A 16,933-nucleotide genomic window follows, 5' to 3' on the forward strand; every position below is an offset into this window, starting at 1 on the left:
TGTTTCCAAGAGAAGAAAACCTTTGCAAGAAGTACTCTCATACACAAACTAGAAGGTGCTTTACCTACTTCATTCCATTTCCTAAAAACTTCAAAAAATATTATTTGTATCTAGTAGGTATTGTTTGCAAGTTAAGATCCAAAACCTTGCATTTAATGCATAGTTTATTTATATTTCCATGCTTCACTGTTTGGATAAGTATATAGTTATAATTAAAAAGTAAGAGATGACACATAATTTCCTTATTTTTTTTTTTAAGTCAGGAACAGTAATATTGTTCCCGGAATATGAAGATACAAGTCTGCTCTGGGGTCATGACAGCTGTACTTGAGATTCAGGTGCTCACATGAACAGACTAAGTAACAGTTCTTACAGAATGATATGTGAATGAAGGCAATCCCCATTTGTGGCATGTGCATGTATGAATGCATGCACACGTATGTACAGGCACACACAGGTGCATGTACACGTATATGTGGGTACACATATAGTCCAGGCTGAGGGCTCATTTTCCAAATCAGTTTTCTCATCTAGTGAATGTAAGAAATATGTTCTTGATATTTGCTTTCTATTTTAACCCTTTGGAATTCTCTTTTGCAGTTGTGTTCAAAAACAGCTTACACGTTACTCAAGATGATAAGTTACTTTACCTTATAGTCACATCTTATATGATGATACTATTGATATTATCCAGTTTGATCTTTTTATTTATCACTCTTGGCTCTGAATAACTTTTGGCTATTTCAAATATGCTTCTTAAGGGTAAAAAATGTTCAGCCCTTAAAGAATGAAATTTTGAAGATGTTAAGAATGTGTCCCAAGGATGATAGTGACCCCAAAGAGGACTCCCCCCCAGCCTAGACTGCTTCTCTCCTCTAACACAAGATGTGAAGAAATTGTAGGATTGTTAAAATAACTAGTCATCTCAAAAAGGTGCAGAATACTTAATATCCTTGATAACATTTTTGTGAGTTGATTAAAAATCCTGTACTCTTGGGGCACCTGGGTGGCTCAGTTGGTTGAACATCCGACTCTAGATTGCAGCCCAGGTCGTGATCCCAGGGTCATGGGATCGAGCCCTGTATCAGGCTCCTCACTGAGCAAGGAGTCTGCTCAAGATTCTACCCCACCCCCACTCTCTCTAAAATAATAATAATAAAGATCCCATACTCTTGTTTCAGTTTCACGTTTAGAGAAATGGGAGTCCCAAAAGAATAAAAGCATATACCTCTAACAGCAAGCCAGTGACATACCATTCTGTATTACCAACGAGTCTGTCACTCCTTTGCTCCTTCCATCCCTGATCCACAATCCCTCAAAGACTTGATGACAAGGCAACGATAGGAGGTTGTGATTCGGTGGGATGCATACTAGACTGGAATCAGAAGACATGGTTAGGCATCCAGGTGTCAATCAGATGAGGCAGTAGCTTTGAAATCATTTGAATGATACCAAGCACCCACAGGTTGATTGTGAATCTGAAATTGAGAAGCTAAAGCTTCAAAAGTCAAGGCTTACTATATTTTATATGAACTATTTAATAATGGGATAAAAAATATGCTAAAAGAGGTCAGGCTTTTAATAACCCAATATAGTGGATCTCTTAATTCTTAATAAAAAAGTATAAAAAGATGAAATAATCTAGCCTGTAATCATTCTGCCAAGTCATGAGGTGTAAGCAGGTAATTTTAGAATGTTCTATAACTGTACTTTAAACCACAGATTGCATTAGAAGTCAGGGTAGTAATTTTTCAGGTCTCCTACGGCAGGATTTATTTTCTTAATATAGAAATGTTCAATTCATCATGCAAGACTTTTTATATAGGTTAGACCTCTTCTCCATGCCCTCAAATTTCTTTACTTCCATCTACCCATGCTTGTCCACAGCATATATACACTGTACTTATGTGTGCATGTTCACTTACACACACACACACACACACACACACACATACACACACACTCCTCAGTACAGGCAAATTAAAGCTAAGTGGGCATAATTGGCCACCTCTTGCCTTATAATTTAGATTTCAGAAAAAAAAAACACCTCTCTCCTGTTTTTCTCCTTTTGAGCAAACTATGGAGAAATGTATTAGCATCCTTACATTTCTTGGCCTCATGCACTCCCTTTCTTCCCTTGCATGTGAACCTCATGGTCTTGCCAAGGTTTTCTAATATTGGCATGTCAAATGTAGATTACAAGCCTCCACAGGCTGGATTCACACTGGCCTCTTGGCTTTTTACAGAACCTTACATAGCCTTGTCGCTAGCTTGATGTTAAAGCAAATAATGCTAGCATCCTTAGTAAGGCCTTTGCACTGAACACCATGGAAATTCGACCACAATAAACATGCTGAGAATAAAATCAGGCCCTGCTGTAATTATTAGGTCAGAGGCAGGTAAGTGCAATTATTTCTTTACTGAACAAAGGCAGGTGGGGAGTAACTGGTTCTGCAATGAGAGGGCAAGGTGTGCGAGGGCTGGGGATGTTCAATCTGTAAGCCCACATGCGTTCAACACCCACATAGTGCTTCCTATATATTTTTCCTCTCTATGCTATTCTTTTTCTTTGTTTTTAAAAGCAGTTCTAAATTGCATAGCATTTTTTTTCCCCCTTCTCACACTTCTTTCTGTGCTTACAGGCAAGGACAGTAAATTAAGCATATCTAAGGATTTAATGCTCAGAATCACCTTGGATAATTGGCTTAAGGGGTTGAAGCACGCTTTTCCCTGTGTCTCCTTGTCTTAATGCTACTTCTCCTCCGAGGGTACATCTGTCAATAATTGATGGAGCTTTCTTGGGTAAATGAACTGTTGCTTGGGACATTATAAATCATATTTGGAATCAAGTTTGTTTTCAAGCTGCTTTTAAAGTCTCAGTGCTGTGCTAACTGAATAGAAAATGCTAAATGTTTGCGGGAGTAGTACAAGCCCTCGAGTGTTAAAGGCACGAGCTGGATTTAAGAGAACAAATGGAATTTATACCCTCTAAGGGAACCAGAACACATCTATTTTATCAGAAAAATGTGGAGATTTGGCAAGGTACTTCTAGAAGGACACTGCCTGAGTACCTGCTGTGTGCTGGGCACTGCGATCTGTGAGTCACTTTGGGTACGTGAGTTAATCCTCAAAAGACTCACCTGGCAGGTATTTCGAGGACTCTTCTAGAGATGAAGCAACAGAGGCTCAGGAAGGTTGATTACCTCCTCAGTGCATGCAGGGAGCATGTGGTGGACTTGTAATTGGAATCAGTCAGACTGTGAAGTCCTTGCTGTCCTCACTCCATGCTCTGTGACATGGTCTTCAGTCTTTGTTTGGTAGTATCCTGGTGTTTTTCATGTGTTTGGTGTTGAAACAGGCCAATGGCCCCTGTCACCAAACCTCTTGCAAGTCTCCCAGCTGTTCCAACCAGTGCCTTTTATCTTCACTTTTATCTGTTTGGTATTAGAGGGCTTCGGCATGAAATTTTGATAAAAAGGTCCTTCTGGTAGAAGAAATTTGAAAACTACAGCTGCATGAGAACAGTAAAAGTCTATCTCATACGGTGAAGACATTAGTATAGGTAAGAGCATGTCTGATAGGTAAGAAGTTGGGCAATATTTTGCTCCCCTCTCTGCCTCAACCTACACATCCAGACAACATCCTAGAACATCCCTACCGTAAGCCTGGCTTCAGGATGAGAGCTAAGCTCAGACTCAAGAGTCCTGGGTTTTCATCTTGCTCAGTCTGCTGTGTGCTGTGATTTTCCCGTCTGTTTCCAGATCTATGGCTAGAGACAATACTCCTTGTTCCACCAACCTCAGAGCCTCGTTGTGATGATTGAAGGTGAAGGAAGACTGATAGCTAGAATGTAAGGTATTGTTACTATTGCATTTTTTGTTTTTTAGTTATCCATCTGTATCTTTAGTTAAGCTTTCAAAGGCAGTATGCTAAAAGTTGAGGTGTTTTAGCATGAGACAGATGGAGATGTAAAAGGGATACAATTTTTTAAAAGCTCATTCAGAACAATTATTTTAGAGACAATGGTTTATTAAGTTCATAATATCTGCCTTTGAGTTTAGTTATTTGCAATTTTGGCTGCTGTTAATTTTCAGACTTTCTAGTGAAAAGATACGATAATGAATCACTTTGCTTTTTTTCTCTTTCCGAACTGTCAGGGCAAGTAGACACTAGATTTGAAGGATGAGATGGCTGGTATGAGACCCAAATTACTATCTGACTCATGCTGATTGAGATAAGGAGGAGCTGTTTCCTGAAAGTCTCTGTCTTTCATTCTTTCTTCCTTCCCCCCCCTCCTCCTTTTCTTCCCTACTTTCCAGCAAACCCTTATTAGATACCAACTGTCTGCATATGTGAATAGAGTATAGTCTCTGTTCCAAAGATACTCAGGCCAACATCTAAATAAATACACACTTCACTGTGATCAGATACCAAGTCTGCCTTCCCCTTACAGGACACCATTGCAAACACTGCTGGGAGCCCTGAGGCCCAGATGCCCTGTGGGCTTGGGGAGGTCTGACAAGGTCTCTGGGTGAGTGGTTAGCTATTAACAGCATGGATGATTTCATCTCCACATTTCTTTGGCTTCTTTGTTTCTAGCCTACTTGAAACCTGATTATTCTCTTGGCTTTGTAATACACAAGGATGCTCCTCTGCTGGAATCCTGGGAACTTTATATATTTTATGCTCTCTTTCTTGGTTATCTTAGCTACCCCTGGTTTTGACCTAAGATCTGAAATGTGTAGTACTTCCATGATTCTCCTTCTTCCCCTTTTCCCTTCCAAGACACTCCTTCTCTCCCTTGTCTCCTGCTTTTATCTCTTTCTCCTTCTTTCCTTCTACCACCCCTTGCTTTGGGAGATTAGAGGTAAGAAAGTTAGATTAGTTATGGGAGACCTGAGGAGAATGTATGGAGACAATTGCGAAGAAAACAGAATTGAGAACCAGTAGTTTAATATTTTAATCTTTTTTTCCACTCTTCACTGAATCCTCTTCAGATTTTCTGGAACTTTCTTGAATTTGATTTTCAGTTATTTTGGCTCAGCAAAGGAGGAAATAGTTTCTAAGTAGTGCCTGTGGGGGCAAGCTTTTCTTTTTACAGACAAGACTCCAATTGATAGTGCTGGGCTATGCAATTAATGTCACTTGGCACAACTGAACCTATTTCTTAAGGATTCTGTGTTTTGAAGGCATTCAGTGTCTGCCATTTTAGGACAGTGGCTCCAACAGGCACTCCTCCCTGTAGCAGAGGCCAGATTTGGAGTGCACGAAGATGGAAAGGTTTGTTTGCTATGCATTAAGATGAGAATTAAATTACAGAGAAGGAGCCTCTTCTCTGTCCAGCCACATACCTAACTATGCTCACTTTTCCCTGCAGAACTATTTTTCTTTCTTGAATGCAGCTAGTGAGGCCCATGCTGTCGTAGCAGGTCTGGCTCAGGAGGAACATGTCCGAGGGTCTCAGATGGGTCTGCTGCAGTCTGTCAACTGCCACAATCAGAAGCTCACAATCTTTGGGGCCAGACTTCCCTGGTTCAATCCTGGTTCTGTCATTGATTGTGAGCTTGGACAAGTGACTAATCTCTCTAAACTGTTTTTTTGTTTTCTTTTTTAATCTGTAAAATGGGACAAATAAAAATGATTTTTGTCTCCTGGATTGTGTGAGGAGTAACTGAGATAATGATAGCTTTATCTAATCCATGATAATGATAATACCTGGCAATTATTATAGTACTTAAATTCCAACAGAAATCAGTGATGAGAGTTAGGACCCCGAATGAAGATAAACTTTTTCTAATTCACCTAAGGTTAAGTGTTTGTCCAGGTGAATTTGTGTAGCTCTTTTAGTGTTTGCTTATCTTAGAATATTGCTAGATGCTCACACAAGCTGACATTGAGTCAGACACTTACATGACTGTTTTAACTTCAGTATCTCATTTAATCTTCCTCGAAACTCTGCAAGGTAGATGAAAGTATCCCTGTAGCAAAGATGAGACTAGTGAGTCTTGGAAATGTTAGATAATTTATCTGAGGGTTTCATACCTGGTTCTGTCTGTGCTAAAGCCCGTGCTCACCTACCACACCATGGCTTTTGCTCCACTGGTTTTTCTCACCAGGTAGCTTGTTTTTCTGAAATTGTCCACCATTTCCACACTAGACTTTGAAATGTCCCCTTTTCTTCCCCATGGAGCACATACTCAAAATTCTGTGTTTTACTCACTCCTGTGTCTTCTGAATATTCAGGGATCACATCCTCCTGGCTCTTCTTTGCCCATGGAACATGACTTTTGCAGATCTAGACCTATCCTTTCTCTAAGGTTGGACTCAGAACCTATCTTCTCTAAGAAACATCCATCCTGTGGTTAAGATGCATACTCAACCTAGTGCCACATTGATCTCCCCTTTTGTGAATTCTTCTCTGTGTGTTTTAAACAGTATAATATTGTATAGCATTTAGTAATTCTTACTTGAAATGGTAATCATCATCATCACTACATTTATTGAACACTAGTTGGTGCTAAACTCTTTACAAGCATTATCTCACTTAATCTCTCAAGAACCTTACTAGTTAGGTTCATCTATTTTTTCCTCACTTTGTGGATGAGGAAGTTGAGATTTTGAGAAGTTAAGTGACAGGCTTAAGGCACAGGCTTAAAGTGCTGATGGAACCAGTAGTCAAATATTCCCACCCTGGAGCCCAATCTCTTATTTACTATGTTTGCCATCCACTATATTATTATTATTTTTAGTGTATTTATTTAGTTTGAGAGAGAGAGAGAGAAAGTGAGCATGAACAGGGGAGGGGCAGAGGGAGAGGGAAAGACAGAATACCAGGTGGGTACTTCACTCTCAGCATGGAGCCCGATGTGGAGCTTGATCCCACAAACCATGAGATCATGACCTGAGCTGAAACCAAGAGTTGGACACTTAACCAACTGAGCCACCCAGGTGCCCCTGCCATACACTTTAGTCCTGTGGTTCCCAAATGCAATGTGAGCTATAGCCCCTAGAGTTAATCCTGTAGTGCCAAGGCACTTAACAAAGGGAGTTTTACAGATTGATTCGTTCAGTGGAAATTTTTAATGCGTATACTGTGCTTGTCATTGAGGATGGTACAAAAGGCCAATTCTAATCCTCACCTGACTGTCTTCACAGGGCATATCAAACCACTCAGTCCACAGAAAGTACTTCAACATCCCTCTGATCTATAGAATGAGGGACGGGGAGCTATTGACCTATAATCAAAAGCAGGTCACAGATCAATGTGTGGGTGTCCAATACCTTGAATTGATGATATTTGGTTCCACTACTCCATTTCTGGCAGCCAGTTGGATCCATTGATCACATTTACCTTAATTACTTTTGAGAGGAAGCCTTTCAGTTTCTTCCATGTCTGAAGAGAAATGCATGCAACTATTTTCTTGAAAAGATGAAGTGTGCAAGAAAAAGAAGATTGTTAACAATGACAATAAGGAGATCAAGGAAATTGCAGTGTAACCTGATTTTCTGCAAGTAAAATTCACACCATCATAGCAATGGCTGCATTGTTTACCATATGTCAGGCACTGCTCTCAACACCTTGTATTTAGCTTATTTAATCCTGGTAGCAACCCTATGAGGTAGAAATAGTATCTTCACATTATCACAGATTTATAAATAGTCTTAGATTAAAGAGTGTGTCCAGGTTCACAAAGGGCCATGAGTCATCACTTGGTCAGTCTGACACCAGCGGCCAAATTCTAACCACTTTATTGTACTTTCTACCAAAGTACCAGGCTGGAGAAGATGGGGGAGGGGTAACTTTTTCTTACAGTTCTTGCTGAGGAAGGGGACAAGAAAGGTAACAGAAAGAGAAAGAAGCCACTTAACATTTGTTGAACTCCAAGCACTGTAGAGGCACTTCATATAATGAAAACTCTGTAAGATCAGAATTCTCTCTTCATTGTAGAGATAAGAAAACTGAGCTTCAGAGGTTAAATGACTTTCTCAATGTCATTCTCTTTTTTTTTTTTTAAGTAGGCTCCACCCCCAGTGTGGAGCCCATCATGGGGCTTGAACTCACAACCCCAAGATCAAGACCTGAGCTAAGATCAAGAGTTGGTCGTTTACCCAACTGAGCTGCCCAGGTACCCCTCTCAATGTCATTCTCTTGGCAAGTATAGAGTTCAGTTTTGAATCAGCCTGAGCTCTTTCTGTCACCCTGAAGGTAAATTTAAATAGAAGACCCTTCTTGTTCTATAACATATCTGTGATCCATGGAAACATCTAAATTCTAAACTATTTTCCTTTTGACAAACAGCTTGTGTTTTGGAACTCTATTTTTGTAGTCCTAATTAAGAAATCATCTTTGCTACAAAGCAGATTTAGTGAAAATTTGAGTGACATGGTAGAATAAAAGGTCACTTACTAGATCAGGGTTGAAAGATGGAGCTTTTCAGGGTTTTGTGTCCTGTTCTTAACTCTTTCATCAACTAATTGTACGGAGAAGTGAAAAAAACGTTTTATCTTCCTCGGGTTTAGTTTCTCCAGTAGAAAAGCTGGGTAAGATGGTTTCAATGTCCTTTACGACCATAGAATTCTGTGATTGTTTGAAGACCAAACTGCAGAGAGTTCAAGCTTTGGAAATGCCCATGAGGGGATCACTTCTATTTCTCAGTCCCTCCACACCTTTGAATACTTGATGAAGGCCCTTGTATCTCTTGGATTATTACCACAGTCTCTTAGTTGGTTTTTAGGTTTGCTGTCTTGCTCCAGCACCCAAAACAAATATCCTATTTGAAACATTCTCATTTTATATAAGATGAAATAACCCATTGAAAAAATGTTGAACTATCATGAAGCTCTTTGCCTACTCAATCAATGAGGATTGAGATACAGGACAAGATACAGGGAGATACAGGACAAATACTGGAATCTGTACTAGCTCTCACCTCAAACATTTTACTAATTATATGTCCACATTTAAAGCACAGATTTGACCAGGTCATTTCCCTGCTTAAAATCCTTTAATGGCTCCATCCGTACGATTGTATCTAAGTTCTTCTCTCCCTCTCCTCTTTGTCTTGTCCTTCTTGCCCAGCACTCCTTGGATACACTGTGCTGTTTCTCACCTCTTTGCCTGTGTACTTTGTGTGGCATGCCTGGCCACCCAGCCGGTTCTTCTTCATCCATTATGTCTCATCTCTAATGCCATTTCCCTTAGACTAGGTGGGTGCCATGCCTTGATCTATAGGTAATACAGTTGCCTCTGTTTATGTTGAAAATATCTGTTATCTGTTTCTCTTAACAAACTGGGAGCCTTTTAAAGGAACTAGGTCTGTATTTTACTTACCTTTGAATTCCTGGTGCCATCGTAGTCTCTGGCATACAGTAGGTGCTCAATAAATGTTTACTAAGTAAATGAATATGTTGACCCCTCAGTGATAAAGAAATACCAGTTTGTAATTGCTAAGATATTCTTTATATGCAACTGAAATTTCCTTCTCCAGTGGCCCAAATTTTGACCCCTGGAGTTATTCAAAACAATTCCCTTTCTTTCACCACAATACAACCTTTTAAGTATTTTAATTTGGTTAAATCTTCTGTTCTCTAGACTGAATATCCTTAGTTCTTCCATGTGTCTTCTTATGTTGAGATTGTACACTCCCTCACCATCCTTCCTGGCCTTCCTTGCTTGTGTTTCAGTTGTGCCTCTTAAACTGATATGCCCAGATCAGAACTCAAGGTTCTAGTAATTATTTCAAATAGCAAGCAGCCCCAGGAGGATAATCCTCTCTTCTGCCCTCTTTACTAAACTTTAAAGTTACCTATAAGTTGTATAAGGTAGCAAATGACTTTAGTAATATAATACGTATAATAAAATATGCATATAACAAAGTATATTAGTGTATTTAAAATATAATAAAAATATATAACAAAAAATCCAAAAGCACTTTGTGCTTTATTTTAGGAATCTCTTACAATAACACTGCAGGGGAGAGGAGGACTGGGTACCACTGTTATTCTGTTCCTTTTACAGATGAGGAAACTCAGAGTGGAGAGAGGGTTATGTTATTTTTTGGAAGGCATAATAAGAAAGTGAGTGTGGAGACATGACTGGACCCTGGACTGACTTGTTTAGAGCAAGTCCCATGTTCTAAACCATCAACTATACACCAATGCCCCATATGCCCTCTGTGAACTTTCCAAGTGTAGAATATACTTGTGTCTAAGGTGAAGATGATACTAATTTTTATCATGCTCTCAAAGGAGTCCTTGTCTCCAAAGAGGTTCTTAAATCTCTGCATTAAAGGCAGACTGACCTTGAGCTTGTAGCCATTTTAAACACCAAGTTTGTTTTCCTGTATACCGTTCTTAAATATCTTCCCTCAGCTAGTGTACCTGGTTTCCCGGCTTTACCTTTAGCACGGTAGAACACTTATCCCTGCAGAATTTCGTCTTGGTAGTTCCGTCTGTTTCAAGGTCATTTCTCTCCATTATTGTACCTCTGTTAACGTACTTGCTATGTCCTTAAATAATCTGATGAGCATTCTTTCTTGATCATTATCTAAGTCATTGCTGGTAATGAAGGCTGGCCCAGGAGAGGGTAATAGCTATGAAAATGGATTTCAAAGCCTGTGTCTCTCTGTATATATTTATCTCTTGACGTTGTTTCTCCGGAGTGAGAATATTGATGTTTAGATAAGCTGTTGCTCTCAACCACTGACAGCCTTGCTGTGTCCCTGATTCAGGATTTCTGAGAGGCTTAATTTCACAGTAGAGGTGAGGCTTAGTTTCACAGTATGGCATTTCCTCTCCACCTTCTTTAGTACTCTTGTATTCTATGGGCTTTCCAATTAACTGGGACTTGTTTTCTTCTTATACCACTTTTGAAGCACATCCCATATTCCACCTAACCAACCCCCTACCCCCCACCTCGTAGTTTCTGAGAAGTCAAGCCCCTGTCAGGTAACAGGTAGCAGGAGTAAGGTCAACCCCAATTTCTTTTCCCCAAATTTTCAAGTCATTTTAAAGAAAAACAGAACTCTGATATTAAGGGTGGGACAGCTGCAAGTCTTCCTGTTTATTTTCCAACAAATTTGTCATATGGGCTACATCTAGAGACAGTAAAGAATTCTTTCAAGAATACATATTTTCAATTTCTGAGGAAAAATTATCCATGGCTTTAGATTTTCCTGCAAACTTTAGACTGACTCATCTTCTCTGTGATTGGTAATAATCTACATTTTGGGCTAGTTTTAATCTTTTAGGTCACCTACCTACATTTGGTCATTTGGTTTTTCTCCTTGGTAACAAGCGTTATTTGATTCCATATTCATGATTTATACCTTTGATTCTACCTCATTTTTCAAAGCGATCTTTTCCCATTAAAGGCTCTACCTGCTGATTGATTCTGGTTCCCCCACTAAATCCCTGCCCCCGACCTTCTCTAATAGCATTTTCAGCCATTTTTTCCCAGTTTCCTATGAATCATGTTATGTTTTGTCATTACTTAGGAAATATGTAAGCTTTGGCTCATGATTCCCTTTAACTTTTAATAGCCTTCAGTGTCAACTCCAACTTCACAAGCAAGGATGTGCTGAAGTGACTCCATAGCAACCACCAATTTGCGTATCCTTTTCTAAGTTGGATGACACTTGGCACTTTGGCCTTTATGCTGGAGATTTATAAGGAAGGTGTTTTAAGTGTTACTGTTTCAAACCTTATTTTTCAAAAGTTTTCATTGTTGAGTGGAAAAAGAGAACCAGGCTTGGGTTTGCGTTTCAGCCAGATCACTTACTAATATTTGTTACCTTGGGCACCTCCCTGTACTTCTGCAATCCTTAATATGCTCCCATTTCAAATGGGGAAGCAATGCCCACCTGTCACTGTGCAGGGACTGCTGCTTGGAATGATTGGATGAGCTTTTAAAACCCTGAAAATTACACAGCAGTCTGTGAAACAGAAGGTACTATGCACACAGATAAAGCAGAGCTAAGAATGACATACTCTGGCTATTCTCAGTTCTTCCTAATTCTTCCTTTAATTTCTGTACCTGAAGGCTTTTGAATTCCTATTTCTGCTCAGTTTCATATCCCATTTCCATTACTCTGCCTCCCTGCCCGAGTACCCGGCAGTTGGCCCCTACTTTAAGTTGCAGTCTGCACCTGGGTAGTGCCCAGGCCAGTCAGTGACTTCAGCCCTGCCCAGGCATTCTCAGTGAACAGAGCCTTGGTGTGGTAAACAGCATGGCATGGCTTGGATTCTTAACCTCTCCTTGCCTCCATTCTTTGCCGTGACTCCAGGTTTATTCTTGTGACTTGCTTTGGCCCATGGGTTACCAGCAGATGTGATGGAAGCAAAACTGTGTTTGGGACTGGCTTGCGCTCTCACTCTTGTGCCTTTGTTAATGCCCTGTGAACATACCACGTTAGACTGCTGGTCCAAGGAAGAGGAAAGGGGCATGTGGACTAGAGTGGAACATTCCATCTTCCCATTTGAGGCCAGTCCATTTCAGCCACTGGCCAGCTGACCCCAGATATATACGCAACGCCTGCCTAGATTAGTAGAGCCACCCAGTGGACACCCAGCTGGCTCTCAAGACTGTGAACACAGTTATTGTGGTGTGGCTCTGAAGTTTTGTGGTTTTTTGTTAGACATGTTATTTCTAGCAATGGGAAATGGATACAATAGATGTCATAACCATCTGACTTTAAACCTGGCTTAAAGAACAGTAGTCTCAGAGCTTCTGATCCTGAAAAGTAACCTGATAGGAAAAAAAAGTTTCATAATCAAGAGAGGACTAGGGAAGTAATGAGTAAAGTGCTATTAAATATATTTAAATGAACAGATTCTTCAGCAAGAAAAGTCTCCTTTGGTGGGTAACCCATCTCTTGAGTCACCTTCAGTGGTTAAGGAGAAATGACCATGGCATTGTGATTTGCTGAGGCAGAGCCTCATACAAGTGTTAAGCTATTCAGAAGGCATTACTTTTAAAAGTTTTGTGCAGAGCTTCTTAGTCTGAAATTGAATGTATTTTTACTTCCATTTTCCTTCCTTTCATTTTCACCAAGTGCCAGCAAAATGCTTGTGCAACTTCTGACCTCTTCACACATTATCATACTACTTAAGGACACATTTTTCCAGATCTGTTCTCTTAACTTATTGATAAGTTAAGGTTATTTGATTTCTCTGTCCAGCCTCCATAGACCCCCTCGTGTTGTCTACTAAAGGGGAAAGCAATACATGGTTGATGGTGGGAAGGCAATATATGAAGTATTAATTGCTACTCACCTACCTCTGCTGACTTTTTTTAAGTTTATTTATTTATTTTGAGGGAGAGAGAGAGAGACAGAGAAAGAGAGAGAACAAGAGGGGAAGGGGCAGAGAGAGGGAGAGACAGAATCCCAAGCAGGCTCCACGCTGAGCCCAGTGGGGCTGGAACCCATTAACTGTGAAATCATGACTTGAACCAAGATCAAAGTCGGACATTTAACTGACTGTGCCACCCAGGCTCAGGGGCACTCAGGCGCCCCTCTACTCACTTTTAATCCCATGACTTTGCTCCCTTTCATTTGATGTGTGGCTGACATCCCACTTGGAGAGTGCAGTCAGGGAATCCATAGGACAGCAGAGGTTGTCAAGAGGACTGAGAAACAGGTGTCAGATTCCTGACTTTTAAAGTTAAAAGTCTTAGGTCATCTTTCCATATTTTTCCTTGATCTCTCCTTTTTGTAACCCCTCCCTTACTAGGTAAAGATGCTTACAACTGGAGAGAGGGAAGAAAGTTAAAATATAATAAAGAGAGATAGACACTGGTTTTAGAACTAAGTCTCTATTTTGGGTCAAGTCCCAAGTAATGAATCAAATAATAGACTAGGAACCTATAAGACCCCAGATAAGTGTTAGGATAGAGGGAACCAGTGCTGTAGAAGACATTGCTATAATTCACCGGTATTGTGCCCTGCTCTTCTTTGGGCATATGGAGCATTGTACTATCCCTGTCCCTTGAAGATAAGCATGACCCTGTGACTTGCTTTGGCCAACAAATTGTTAATGGAAGTGATATAGATCATTTTATCATTGAAGCACCTAATTGCTGGTGCAAGACTTTCCAGCCTGCTTTTTTTCGTGATAATCTGGAACCCTGAGCCAACACGTGAAAGACAGATGTCATGAAGAGTATTCTGGACTTTTGATGGATTTTATATGAGTTAGGAATGAAATTTTGTTGATCTTTTGGGTGTAATTTATTACTACAGCATGACTTACCGTATCAAATAGGATAACTCTTCTTTTTCCCATCTGGATGGCTGGAAGGAAGAGATATTACAAAGATTATCATGCAGTTCAGCATGGGAAGGCTTGATGACGATCCTAACTGTACCATTGTCCCAGGGGAGATGTGAGGGAGCAATCGAACCTTTCTTATGTCCCAAGCAAGGATACATATCTTAGCAAGAGAGAAATCTAAATACCCAAAGGGTTCTCAAGCTCATAACAAGGGAGGCAACTGTAAGCAGCGGCTTGGATTATTCAGTCTGAGACCAGATGAGTAGAATCCCATTTTGGAGGGTGACAGCACTAAGGACCAGATATTTATGATTGTATATATCAGTGGATGTCAACTCTGAACATCCACAGAGATGCTTTCTTATAGATACTACGTTACTATGTAAACACTTGAGTTAGAATCAACTGTTGAGAGAAGAGACAAATCCATAATTTGCTCATTATTATTTTTTAAATGTTTATGTATTTTGAGAAAGAGAGGGGGAGAGCACGTGCTTGCAAGCAGGGGAGGAGGAGAGAGGGAAGGAGGGAGAGTGAGAGAGGGAGAGGGAGAATCCCAAGCAGGCTCCTCACTGTCAGTGCAGAACCCTCTGCGGGGCTCCATCTCAAGAACCATAAGATCATGACCCGAGCTGAAATCAAGAGTCAAACGCTTAACTGAGTGAGCCACCCAGGTGCCCCTTGAGTATTATAATGAAATACCAAGAAATTATTGAAGTTGTTGAATTTACTTAGAAGTGATCAGATTCAATTTATCAGGAAACATGAAGGGCTTATAATAGAAATTATTTCAGTTATAAAGGGGCGCCTGGGTGGCTCAGTTGGTTAAGCATCCGACTTCAGCTCAGTTCATCATCTTACAGTTCATAAGCTTGAGCCCCGCATAGGGCTCCTTGCTGACAGCTCAGAACTCGGAGCCCATTTTGAGTTCTGTGTACTCCCTCTCTTGCCCCTCCCCCACTCACATTATGTCTGTCTGTCTGTCTCTCTCTCTCAAAAATAAACATTTTTTAAAAAAGAAATTATTTTAGTTATAAAGAAAAAGTTCTGTATTTGCAGATCTGAGCTTGTGGCTACCAAAATCACACCCGCCTCCTATGTTTGTAAGAGGATGGGACTGAAAAGAATTTTGAAAGAATGGGATTAATGATTTTATAGAAAAACACAAAGGCACGTTATTTCACAACTTGGTTATTGTTGTTGGTGGTGAGGAATTATTGTATTCCCTCACCTAATTAGAACCCTCCTGGGCCTCTTGAGAACTAGACCTGACCATTACTGTTGGACATTGGGCTGTCCCTACCCAGCTGGCCTGTAAGATCAGCCTCTTGACTCAGGCACTTGAGTGCTGGCTTACTGTGTCAGGTGGGTCTCAAGCAAGGTGCTGGCTGCCTCAGGGACAAAGCTGAGTAATCAGGCCACTTTGCCAAATGATCAGCCTGCACAATGACTCTTGGTGATTAGTGGCACATAAAAGTGGGCACTAATGTTAGATGCATTGGATATTCTTTTGTTGGTTAGCAATTCCTCATTGATGTAGACACCTTGCAAACACACACACACACACACACACACACACACACACACACACTCCAAAAAACTATTTAAAATATATACATGAGATAAAGATACCCACAAAGGTACAGGATAATGCCATCATTCATATCATGCTACACGTTTGCTGAGTACTCATTAGAAAAATAAAGTTGCAAATATTTTAGAGTAACTGGTTAAACTAATCTTTCAAATGCTAAGAATGTGGCAAAAAAGAAAAACAGCATCACTCAGAGTGATGTAAAAATCTCAAAGGGAATTGAGAGGCACCTGGGTGGCTCAGTTTGTTGAGCGGCTGACTCTTGATTTCTGGTCAGGTCATGGTCTCGCGGTTGGTGAGTTCGAGCCCTGTGTCGTGCTCTGCGCTGACAGTGTGGAGCCTGCTTGGATTCTCTCTCTTTCTCCTTTCTCTGCCCCTCCCTCTCTGTCTCTCTCTCTCTCTCTCTCAAAATAAATAAACTTAAAAAAAATTTTAAAAATCTCAAAGGGAGTTGAACCATGAGCAAACTCTTTTGTAAGCATATGAATATAGGGCTTTCACTAAATCTACTTAACAACTTCATGCGGAAGATATATGTACACTAATAGATGAGAAAACTGAGATGCAGACAATAACTTCTGCACTGTTATGTAGCCAGTGGAATAATACAGTCCTTTTTTGTTTTGTATTGTTTTTGGCCATCAAGTGTAGCCTCTCTTTTAGCACCTCTCTGTATTGACTTCATACTACCTTGTTTGAACTCCTTCCACATTCTTATTGGTGTTTCTGATAGGTGAGCTGTTTTAGATAGACTTAGGTGAATGTTACCAAAAGTTTCATTTATTTTTTTCTTGGATGGACTATCGTTTGGGGAGGCAGGTTTGGATCCTGAATTATGGGAACAAAGTCCCCATTTAGGTTTGCTTAAGTCAGTAGCTCTCAGCCTTGGCTGTACATTAGAACCACCCGGGAAGCTTTCAGCTCTTACCAGTGCTTGGAGTCCACATCAGTCCAGTTAAATTATAATCCCTGGGTGGAGCCTGGACATTTAGAAAAGATCCCAGGTGATTCTAATGTGTAGCCAGGGCTGAGAACCACTGGCTTAACATTTTAACACATTGAAAATCA

The 16,933-nt window shown here is 40.3% G+C and overlaps 1 long non-coding RNA gene across 1 annotated transcript in view; it reads left to right on the plus strand.

The window, feature by feature from the left end:
- LOC115499210 overlaps positions 1 to 16,933 on the plus strand; it is a 171,155-nt gene that overhangs the window by 60,896 nt on the left and 93,326 nt on the right. Inside the window, exon 5 of the long non-coding RNA XR_003964074.1 lies at positions 260 to 359. This is a non-coding gene — a long non-coding RNA (uncharacterized LOC115499210). The remainder of the gene's footprint in view (positions 1 to 259; positions 360 to 16,933) is intronic.

The sequence above is a fragment of the Lynx canadensis genome, chromosome D4 (assembly GCF_007474595.2).
Source record: "Lynx canadensis isolate LIC74 chromosome D4, mLynCan4.pri.v2, whole genome shotgun sequence".
NCBI classification, from domain to species: domain Eukaryota; kingdom Metazoa; phylum Chordata; class Mammalia; order Carnivora; family Felidae; genus Lynx; species Lynx canadensis.